We start from the raw sequence: 11820 nt of genomic DNA on the forward strand, positions 1-11820 counted from the left end.
CTGAAGGTGAACTTCACAGATGTCAGCTTTATATCTTCTTCAGTTCCCTGTGCTGAAAATCACATGCTAAACTTTCATACAGTTGCACTAACACTACCTCCATATGTGGGTTTGAAAGCATGTGCTGAAAAAATGGTCAACACAGTGGTGGTTACAATAGTGCCAGTACAGCTGATGGCGATACAGCTATTTCTGTGTATTTTAATCTTTGAAAGAGCCAACTAGAAACTCTTGTTTGCAAGAATAAGTTTCTTAATCTACATGGGATCAAATTTTGTTCTTTGTAACACTGGAGATTTTCTTCTGTTGAACTTACTGTATTTATAATTAATGTGTTACTATGTCAATGTATGGATTGTATCTTAAACCTTGTATTCAATGCTTTAATGTGTTTTATAAAATCTTTTCTTGTAATGTTAAAACACCTCATCTGTAAAAGAATGTCAATGCTTGATGCTTATATTGACTGTTAATGTTTTCATTCTGAGCTGAGGTCACTCTTGAAGCAATTTCTCCTCTTCATGTGCTATCTTTGTGTGATACTTACTCAGGAAATAATCTCTGGAACATCTGTGTATGTCAGGCGGAAAGGAGATACTTCTTCAGGTGCTGTACAGGACTACAAAATCCAACAAATGAAACCAGTGACTTTTGCTAAATATTTTCTCCCCTTATTGCAAAAATCTGTCAGTTAAATACATAAGGGACCATAAGGGCTTAGAGAGACTTTGAAAGCAGATCACATGTACAGTATCTTTCTCATGGCTCACTCTTTTTGAGAAGGTTTATGGGCTTTATGGCTGGTGTGAGACACACGACCCACTCCTGTTCTCTCTATGGAATAGTAGGTGCTCGGACAGGTAACTTCTGTTGCTACTGTCTTTTTTAATTTTTAATTTTTTCACTGCTCTAGGAATTGTTTTAAGCTGTACACTGCAGGATTTATAACCAGGTGTTTGCTGCCTTTTTCTTTGTTTTATTTCGTTAAACCTTTCTTAACCTTTGAGAGTGACTTTTGGAGCATTCTGATGGTGGATCTTGGCCTGCTGTTAGAAGTCTTCAAACCTCTCATGTTTATAATTTGAGTTGAAAAGTTTTTGTTTTGTTTATTTGTTTAAAACAATGACACAAATTGGATGTGAGGATTTCGGGTGGGATTTGTTGTTGCTCTGTTTTGTGTGACTTATTCTACCTTTTTTTACAGAAATGTGTTCTAACAGTTCACACTTTGTTACTGTTCTTTGCAAAACTTTTCAGGAGCCAAAAAAGTCAAACAATCCAGAGAAAACCCCTTCTCCCCTTTCCGATGGCAAGAGTGAGAACTTATGAAAAATCCTTGAGAATGTTCCTTCCTAAACTTTTCCCCCCAGTAATGCAAGCGGGTAAAATGGTAAACGCAGCAGTTTGGTGACATCCAAAACCGACCTGTTGTCAGGTAAATTGAGACTTTTCTGCTCTTACTGTAACCTTCATAAATTTGCTAACTTGTCTGCCTTCCTTTCTTCCCATCAGTTCATTTTGGTGAAACTTGTTGAATGATTTCTTTAACTGTGATGTTTAGAGAAAATCCTACTTTTCTTCCTCGATTTCCCTCCTTATGCTTGTTGACCTTTAAAAAAACTGTCATTTGCTTTACTCAGGTAAGACAGAAGTGAGTCCCCTCATGTGACTGTGTGAGGAGTAGTTTTGTAATACATTCATTCCACTTCTTTGTCAGTTCAAGGTAGTTTGCCTTTAAGTGTACTATTTTAGCTTAGATTTTTGAAAGGTATGTTGCTTTCCATTTGCCAAATGAACATAAAATATAACTGCATCAATTAGGAGTTGATAGATATGAAAAACTAGTGCTAAGAATGTTAAATCTATTAAAATTCAATAGAGCAGGATCCGATAAAGAGGACAGATGGAAGAATATGTGTGCTGAAGAAAAAGACTGTTGGGTTGATTATTTCTGTTTGTGGAGGATGGGGGATATATTTTATGTTGTCCTTACTGCTATATCGAAGCACTTGTACATTTTATCCTTCTCTGGTAACTCAACTCCCTGAATCTCAAACCATGTAAAACTGCTGGGTACTTAATATTCTTTTACTTCTTTTAAGGAGGATAATCTTGTATTTTACTCAGATGTAAATATCAGACAATTGGAATACCATTCCAAGTTGAAGAATATGAGCCTACAGACAGGCTTCCAAGTTTCCAAATGCAGTTTTCTATTTCCCATGACATCTGTAAGGAATTAGCACTTGTTTCAGATTATTTTTCTGTGTATGCTAATAACTCCTCTATACCGTAATAAAATAGTCTACTTTTCGTAGTCTCAATTTATATTTTCCTGATACACAGTAAATTTTTCAGCAATACCATAAACTGCAGCTTCAAATTAAGGTGGGAGGGAATAATTTTATAGCCAAATTTTGCTCTCAATTACACTGAGATAAACCTGGAATCACTCTCTGAAAGTCAGTGGAGTGATATCCAATTTCACTGGTATAATTGAGTGTATAATTTGTGTCTTTAATTTTACTTGCAAGATAATTTTACAAACCTGTTATACTTATGTTTCCAATACTTTTTCCTTTCAGACACACCCACTTCTTGCGTCTCAGCACTGGGCAGGCCTATTCCTTTATTTGTGTATATTTTTGTGCATCAACTGCTATAGGACACGGGTGTAACACTTTCAGGCATGTGGTTGGGTGTCTTTTTGGGGTTTGTAATAATGTCTAAAAATAAGAATTTCTTTTCCTCAAATTTATTAATGAATTCATGTTGGATCACAGTTTTGCATCTCTAACCTGATTTTAGATACATATTAAGTAGAGATTGTCTTGAAAGAAATACAGATCTTTGGTGGGGAGAGTTGATAAAAATGTACTGCATTCTGCAGAAATTAATGTTTTGGTATTTAATGTTTCTTGAAAGGTGGTTTTACAGATCATGCTCCTTCCTCTTCATGGAATGGCTTTCAAAGCCTTGTATTGATCTTGGTTTTGCCCAGTGCTTTGCCTAGTGTATGGGGAAATGTTGTAGAACTTGAATAGGCCATGACATCTTAGACAAAGGATGATGATTATGTGCATGCTGAACACGAACTTCTTCTATATGCCCTTCTGCTGCAACAGAATAATAAAACTGGTAGGTGGCAGCAGCAGCAGCAGAAGAAACTCATGACTGTGACCTGAGAAACCTCCAGTACTGGGAGAAATGGATTGCAAAATACTAACTGGAGTAAGGGGAATGGAGGAGAAAGGCAGAGTCCCTGAACTGTCCCTTTGAATGGTGAGTCTAATTTACAGAATTCTAACCATCAAAAGACTGCCTGTAGCACACTAGGCACACTGACCTATCTGATTTGGTGTTTGGTTACCTGATGTCCTAATTCTCATCTTTAATTCAACATTCCAGTTTCCCGTCTGCCTCTATAAGGCATAGTATATATCTTAAAAAATTAAACTTCACCAAAATTGCCACATCTTCCGAGTACTGGAAAATAAGGCTGTAAGGAATTTATCTAGCCCATCCATTCTCTGCCTCACAGGACGATTAATTATAGTTGTGCCATTGGTGAAATTCTAGTTTTAACCTAGTTTAAAAACCAAAGAATAATTGGGCCTATTTGCCCCAAAACGCCTGTAACCTATTGCTTCTTAGCATATTAAGCGATAGAGGTATATAATCTAAGGATTCTGCAATCTTTACCTGTGGAATTTTATTTTATGAAGGTAAAAGTATCCTTACTGTCAGCCAGCGATCAGCCTCATAGGCTCAGAGCTCATATGCTTTTTTGGCTACTTAGAGAGCACCATATAAATGACATGATAGAAGCCTGAGAAGTGCCATGATAGTAAAGAACAATGTTCTTTATGGAGACTTCCTATATCTCAAGGCAGGAAAAAAAGGTTCAGATCACCAACATTTAAAATTCCTTTTGAAAGTGGGAAATACAAAATATATAATGTTTCTGACTTAGTGGATAACAGCTGATAGTTTCAACCACCTCTTTAGTTACCTAGACCCATGACTCTGAAACCTGTTTGATTGCACATCCCTATCAGAAAAAAAAACATTTTGAGCATATATATATATGCTCAAATATATATTTTTTAGAAGTTATATTCATGGATTGCTATATACATTATAAAACTTACATAAAAACAAGAAATTAAAATAGGATGAGATAAAGATGAAGACTATTTAAAACATTTACTTAACTATATTTATTAATGGTGAAAAAATATTTTCGCCCTGCAGCCTTATGGATTGTCTTGAATCCCTCCCTGGGGAAGGTGCACTCCCCTTTATGGACCACTGACCCAGACATCATAAAATACTTACTGTTGCAGCTGTCATTAGTATGTTCCACCATAACAATACCTCCATTTCGAGTAAGTCTCCTACCAGAGACTAAAATGCTGACCTTTATTAGGATGACTTCCCTTTCTGAAAAGATGTAAAAGAGGAGAGAACAGCAAGATATGGAAGCACTGATGAACTATCTGGCATAGGAGAAATTTGAATCTGGATCAGCTGAAAATGCAGAGAAGCATGTCCAAGTGGATTGGGAAAAAAAATTGCGTCCAAAATATATACCAATATGCAGAATACAGCGATCGCTTTTGTACTTTCATAAATGTTTCTTAGTTCACTGACAGCTGAGTATTAGTTGATAAATTCAAAGTTCTGTTTCCTGTTGTTACATGGGGTTACACTAAAATCAGGAACAGTGCTTATATGCAAGAACTAAACTGGATCTGAATTTTGATAGCCAGGCAACTAAATACTCTCCAGTGCACATCAGGCACCACTTAGGACTGTGGACAACTAGTATGCTTTTCTCATTAGCTTCTAAGTTATCATACAGCCTTTGAAAGTATTATGTGGACTACAGGCTGGAAATCCCAGAACTGAATTACTGCAGAGTGAAAGGAGATTGCATGTGCTAAGTGGAAAATATTTTGTATGGAGAATTGATTAGACCCTTGTTATATATGATGAGCAAAGTCTGTATGTGAGAAGAAGCTCATAGGGAAAGGGGTTTAGATCCGGTCAGGCTTGAGAAGTGAAGAAGAGAAAGTAATTTCTGGTAGTAGAAGTAAAGGAGTCTGAAGCCTGTGTCAGTCTGTCATCAGAATAGAGATGAGGCAGGGAAACAGTTTTTGCTGATATTGAGCATTCTCAGCTGCTTTTGTAAGGAGGAATCTCACCAGAATTTCTGTATATAATATATGCTAAGGATACTAACCTTTGCGAGCTGAATCTCAAGAAGGAGAGCTGAAAGTTCTGTTGATATGGAAACTAACTGTAGTGCTTGCCTACTTGAATGGATGGTCATGTGGATTAAAGGTGTTACTGCACTGAGTTTAGATGACAGTAATATTTGGGAAGAGGGGCCCTGAACGTGGCCCTATTTGCCCCAATACACCTGTAACCTATTGCTTCTTAGCATATTAAGCGATAGAGGTATATAAATGTATCTAAGTTTTTTTAATGAGCAAGGTGACTTAGAGTCAACTGGTCAGGAAAGGCTTATTTTTTTTTGTATAAACAAAAAGGCATTTAGAATACTGTCTCAGATCCGCCACATTTCTGCATGTGGCTGTCAGTACAAAGGGTTTTGGTTTTTTTTCTTTTAGATGTGACATAGCAAAGCATCCTGTTTTCTGTATCTTTGATATGGTAGAGATTTGAAGCAGAATATTTTCTATTCTTGTCATAGACTTGCACGGGCAGGCAAGGGGGGTGATACCTATGTGAAAGAAGGGACTGGATAGGATCCTCACACTGACTGAAAGCAAGATGATGGATTAGGCTGACAGAAAAGTTAACATTTACATTGCACTCATGCAAGGCATTTTCAAGGTATTTCTGCATCCTTCTTTTGTTCCCTTTAGGAACAGTACAAGTGTTACTAGAATATACAGAGTCTGCACAGTAATATGTCAGCATATTAAGCTCTGCCAAGTCTCTGTGCGAGAAGGGCTTATAAAAGATTTATGTGAATTTCTGTGTGTCTGCTTTTTTATTTGGAGGCAGTTTGCTGTATGCAGCTACATCCAGTACTCTTTCTTAGGGTAATAGATATTTTTGGTTTGTTTGGAAGGAGAGGAGTGTGCTTGGGGAGTTGAATATGCCATTCTATTATCCATTTATATAGGAAGCAGAATAGTTAAGGGAGAGCAGTTACTGTGCATCGGAACTACACAACTAATATCCCAAGTCTGGTGTCAGTCGAGTAGTCACTGATGTTGCTGGGGAGAAAGCTTTTTGGTTTATCTTTTAATAAGAGCAGACTAAGAAGCATCTGAGAAAGAACTTTGAAAGTGTTGCATACATTGAATTGCATCTTTATCTTCTGTTGCCATTTCTTTTTGCTTTCAGAACTCCTTGATGTGCCTCTGTACACATCTTTTACCAAAAAAATATTGGCTTCTGAAATGTCAGTGGTGCGTAGGGCTGAGATCGGTTGAACAGGGTGTGGAATATAGGTGTGGAGTGCTCTCTAAGAACAGTCAGCTGTGCTAATCTTGGCCTTGTCTGAATGGGAACAGAGAGTAGAAGTCTAACATAGATTTTGCTGAGCTGTATGGTTTTATTGCAATATACACAGTAGTAGCAGAAGTGTTTGTCAGTAGTATCCTCTGTGTCTGTAGACAGTGCAGTTGCTTTTGCTCAACAATGAATTTTTAAATTTCCCTCTTCATGTAATGCTTTTCATTTTCCCAAGTACAGGTACTGTGTTATGTTAATCTGAGGTTTAATGTAATATGATATATATACAGTTTTCCAACTCAGGACTGAATTTTTGTGTTAGACAAGTTGCAATATAATTGAGATTTTTCATACATGAATGGAAAAGAAATTAAGTTTTATTAGTGGTCATTGGATTTTTTTTCAATGAAGTGTTCTAATTGGAAAAAAACTAATTTCACAGAATCACAGAGTCAGTTGGTGTAGGGAAGACCTCCGAGACTGAGTCACAACCTTTGAATGAACACTACCATGTCAACTAGACCAGGAACTAAGTGCCATGTACAGTCTTTTCTGGCATAATGACTCCGCCACCTTCCTGGGCAGCCCATTCCAATGCTTGACAACCCTTTCTGTGAAGAAATTCCTCCTGATGTCCAACCTGAACGTAATTCATTGTTGTAAAAAAAAAAATAAATTAATTTATCACAGTCATGAATTTTCAGTCATATATACTAATTTCCAGAATTTATTGGGACAATCCCTCTTGTACAGATTAGCATTTGTTGTTAGAGAAGGAGGAAAAGTCCATATTATATTAGCCAGTAACCCAAAGCTACCTCTTTGGCCAGTCATGCATTTTTTCGATGCAGATTTCCTGGAAGCAGTGGTACTGCTGAGCTTCCTTGATGCTTAGTTTGTCTGTGTTGTAAAATACATACATTTTGGAGAGAGAAGAACTGGAGAGGTGAAAATTGTACGCAGTGTTATGTGGACTAAACATGAAGGTGCTATGAAGCAGAGATAGAAGACTAAGCAGTAGCTGCATACACAGGTGTTCTTTTCATTCTATCATATCAATGTAGTGGGAGGCCAGGAGTCAAGAGGAATGTTTCAGTTATGCCTTGATGAGGAATGGGAACGTCACATTGACTGTTTGTGCAACTGTATATATTTCACATCTGTAAATATTTCATTTACAAGAAGTCTGATTTGCCCAAGGATGTGTGTGCAGGTTCCCTTTCTTGCTGCTACTGTGCAAAGCACTGCCTGGTAGTCTTTATTCTCTGGATTTTTTCTGTTCAATGGTATCATGCATTAAGTCTGAAACTTTTTTTTGAGAGTTTCAAGAGGAAACTTGGTCTGCTTTTGTGTATATTTTCCCATGCATCTAACAAACACAAGGCCAGCAGAAACAACACAAATGTTATGGTTGCTCTCCACACCCATCTTTACAACAGTGTATGGGAGGAGTAGTGCAATTGTAATGTGATGTAGGAATACTTGTCCATGCCTGAATGGAAATGTTTGTTTACTGGATGGCAAATACTGAAGCTTTATCAGTGGGAGAACTAGGCAGGAAGAGTCTGCAGTTTGACTTTGCTAAACTTTTATACAATTTTTCCTCCACATGAAATATTTCCGCAGGAGTCTAATGCGTGTGAAAGATGCTGGATCACCGGTTGCAGAGATTGAACTCTACCTACTGGAAAGGTAACAGGAACTAGATTTTATCATTAGAACACAGCCTTCACTGCATCTCACTCCCTGACCTGGAAAGACCTTTTCCAAGGTCAGAAGAGGAGTTTGGTACCCATGGCTCAGTCCTTGGTGTGTCTGTAATGCAGCTATCAAGGAAGCCAGATAGGTGCTGGGTACAGAGATTTTTTTTATGATGTTTGCTTGAATTTCTGGTGTTCATGTTTTGGGGCAAAGACTAACTTTTTCAATGGTTTATTTGTCTAGGTTTTTCTGCAGCAACAGGAGGTCGTCTTTTGCCTCTTATGGGGACATTTAGCCTTTTGATAATGCCTCCATCACAATGAAGGGAAGAAAGGATGGACCAGCAATGATGTGGAATGGAGTGATGTCCACATATGGCATTAACAGTCATTATGATCCCTGTCCTAATAACATGGATAACTGAATAAAGAGTTGAATTGTAATTCATGAGAGTGTGAGGTTCTTTTTGGTATCTTCTGCACCATCTCCCCTTTCTGAAGTGCTGGCTAAATTCAGAAATCTATTCATCTTGTATCAAAGCTGCAGCTAAGCAAGAAAAGTAAAACCTGTTTGATATTTTTCATTATAGTAATCTTTTTTTCCTCCAGGAATTTAGTTTGTAAGAGTTCTAAAGTACTTTGTATTGACATGAATAATCTTCCCAAATACCTTGGTAACTTTAGCATCAGGCCTTTGATGTTGTGTTATGACTTCACCTGAGTCACTGAGAATACAAGTCTTATGAGTTTTACAAGTAAAATCATACCATACTGATCATACTATACTGATAGCTTTGATGACTGCTAGAGAAAAACAGAACTGCAGCTCAGTTAATCTACCAGAGATAATATGCCTTTGGATTTTGAAGCCACAGTGGCAGGGCTTGTTGTAGACATGGTCACGTAAATTCTTACTATCTGCTGTTTCTGAAGAGAGCTAATCTTTCAAACCATAGGTTATAGATCTTGCACATGGCTCAATTGGTTTGTTGTTACTAAAGCACTGTAAAGAATTAGATATATACTGATAGCCTTTCTACAATGTGCCTACTTGAAATTGTGAAGTAAAAAAGGGAATCGAGATACTGAGTTGGTACGTTATCAGTAAAAAACCTCTTGTTCTTCACATTCTTCCTCTTCATTTCATGGATATTCATTTCATGTAAATTTTAGTTCCTGTTTTCTGTGTGCTTGTTCTAGTTATTCACATGTGGATGGAAACTAGGAATGTGACTGGTACTTTGTCTGCAGCTATACCTTTCTTCCAATAGCTGTGGTTGCTTCTTTTTGCAGATCTGTATGTCAAACTGTGCCTCTCGTAGCACTCTGTTACCTCTGTAAGCAGGTGAAATGGCTGCCACTGCAGACTAGTGGCCATTTTATCTCTTGTGGTTCAGTGCTTGGGAGTGTGCTGATGCATATGCTAATGCTTCCATAAATGCTTTTGTGTCATTTTCCTTAATATTTAATGTTACAAAAGTAAAACAGCTGAGAATTTTCTGAATTCCTTCTGAGTTTCATATATCCTGTCTTACTAAGATAGTTCCAGGCCCTGTCTGTATTTCAGTTCTCTTACTTTCATTGCGGGTGTTCAGCAGTGTTCTCCCTGCTCTGCTGCCTCAGGTTTACAGGTTTGCTCCTCCTGCCTTCATAGTCCAGAATGCCTTTTTTTTTTTTTTAAGTTTCCAAATGCTTCTCCCTGCTTTTCATAGGAAAAGTCCTGCTCTTGTTTCTGCTCTTAACCACTGGCCCTTGTTCTTGTCCGTGTCCCGAGTGCACACACACACACGTAGTAGCTTAAGAATGTTTCTTACTCAGTGTCTATTACAGATAACCATTCTTTGAATTACTCTAAAGGTGTATTTTCCTCTTTTAGGGGGAGAAAGGTTTGGTTACTACACATTTCCTTTTGATATTTCACAGCCTGAAATGTGTTAGAAGTTAAATAGAAATTAAAAGAAGTTTATCACTGTGTAATGTCTTAGTGAGTGAGAGTCAGCAAACTGTAATGTGGAGAAGATAGTTCCTGACTGTTGCACTCAGTTGTCTGTCTTTGGTGAGAGGGATTGGTCCTGCAATCCATCTCTTCATGTACCTCACTTAAAAGCCCAAGTTCAAGAGCTGTGGTCAAGATTATGTATGTAACATGTAAAGTTTTACTTTCCTTTGCATTTCTTTTGTTCCTTTGAATTTGTCCTTTGAATATGAATACTATCAAAAACTAAATAGTAATTGGATATTCATAATACAATATTTTGATATTATTTGTACAGTACAGTGAAAACAGTAATAATAGGTCTGTAATGATAATACTGACCTGTGCTGTGGTGGATAGGGAAGCCTGGTATAAACAGTTCCTTGTACTTCTTAATTGGAATTGTGCTTTTGTGCTGGCTACAGAAATGGAGTACTTGTAAAACTCAGCTCTGCTTAGTGTAATGAGATCTTGGGGTGGGGTATATTTGTACTGAGGCCAAACTGGCAGAGAGGTTGTAATTGTGTTTAGCTAGATCTGGAAAACCTCTGTAACTTGTCTGATCTGCATTCCCAGTTGTGCATGATGTAAGCAGACAGCTGTACTTCAACCACTGTCTTTATTTTTCTAGGTCACTTCCCTTATTTTTTGCCTTATCACTTTGGTTGCTTCTCCAGTCCACTCTTTCCTTGACCAAACAACTTGATTTATCACTGTACATTTACCTCTAGCAGGGTCTGCAAAATCCAGGTATCAACTTGGAACTGGACATCGCATCACCTGCTCTTTGACTCTCTCATCCCACGTTGTCATCACTGCAGTGTTTTCCAGATGTACTGCTTTGGAGGACTTCCTCTGCTCTGATGGTAATGTTGAGATAGGAGAGTGTGCACTGTGATGACCAGCTCACCTCAAAAGCCTCAAGGGAGGAATTCATGGGAGAGAGGCTGCTGCTGTGTGATTCTTTCGCTCCCCACTACCCTCCTTAATGTAGCTGTTGGTGCAGAGGCTTTGTCAGTAAAGCACATGCTAATGAGGTAAACCCCACTCTGCTTATTGGCATATGCACTTATCGTAGACATGGGCCAGCTGGGGAGATCAGTGATCACTGTGTCAGTACTGCTCCGCTCTTTCTCACTTTGCAAATGCCTGGTACTGAGATTCAGCCGAGCTCCTTGGTCTCCTGCATGTTTACCCTGGTCTGCTTTGGATCTACTATCCCAGTTTATGGATGGGAATTGAGTAATACTGGGCTCCAAAATCATGTTAAACACAGTAGGGAGAGTTTCTGTCAGAGATGGAGTTATAACTGCTCCATGTTTTTCTTCAGCATTTTAATTAAAAAATTCTGTTTTCTCTCTAAATCTTCCTTCTGATTCTGTCTCTCTTTTCCTTCCTAGAGAGAGCATATAGCAGCTGCCAGAGCTGTCTGTGATATACCTACTTCTTCCCTACAGCCCCCAAAATTCAGGACGAAAACATACAGAGGGATATAGTGATGTTCTTCCAAGAGAAAGGAATGGGATGCTGCTTTCTAGCATCCGTCATATCCATCCATGTTCAACAGCCTAGCAGTAACAGTGCTTGTCTCTGTAACAGTATAAAATGGTGACAGGAGGAAGCAGGGAAGGAAGGGACAGAATCCCTTAAAGC

At 38.1% G+C, this 11820-nt stretch overlaps 1 long non-coding RNA gene across 1 annotated transcript; it reads left to right on the forward strand.

Annotated features, from left to right (window-relative positions):
- Nucleotides 1-1444: 1444 nt before the first annotated feature.
- On the forward strand, nucleotides 1445-8640 carry LOC108641860. The gene is made up of 3 exons (XR_001922322.1): nucleotides 1445-3282; nucleotides 8119-8184; nucleotides 8437-8640. It is a non-coding gene; the product is annotated as an uncharacterized LOC108641860 (long non-coding RNA).
- The last annotated feature ends 3180 nt before the right edge of the window (nucleotides 8641-11820 follow it).

The sequence above is a fragment of the Manacus vitellinus genome, unplaced genomic scaffold (assembly GCF_001715985.3).
Source record: "Manacus vitellinus isolate BGI_N305 unplaced genomic scaffold, ASM171598v3 scaffold_83_pilon, whole genome shotgun sequence".
In the NCBI taxonomy this organism is placed as follows: Eukaryota; Metazoa; Chordata; class Aves; order Passeriformes; family Pipridae; genus Manacus; species Manacus vitellinus.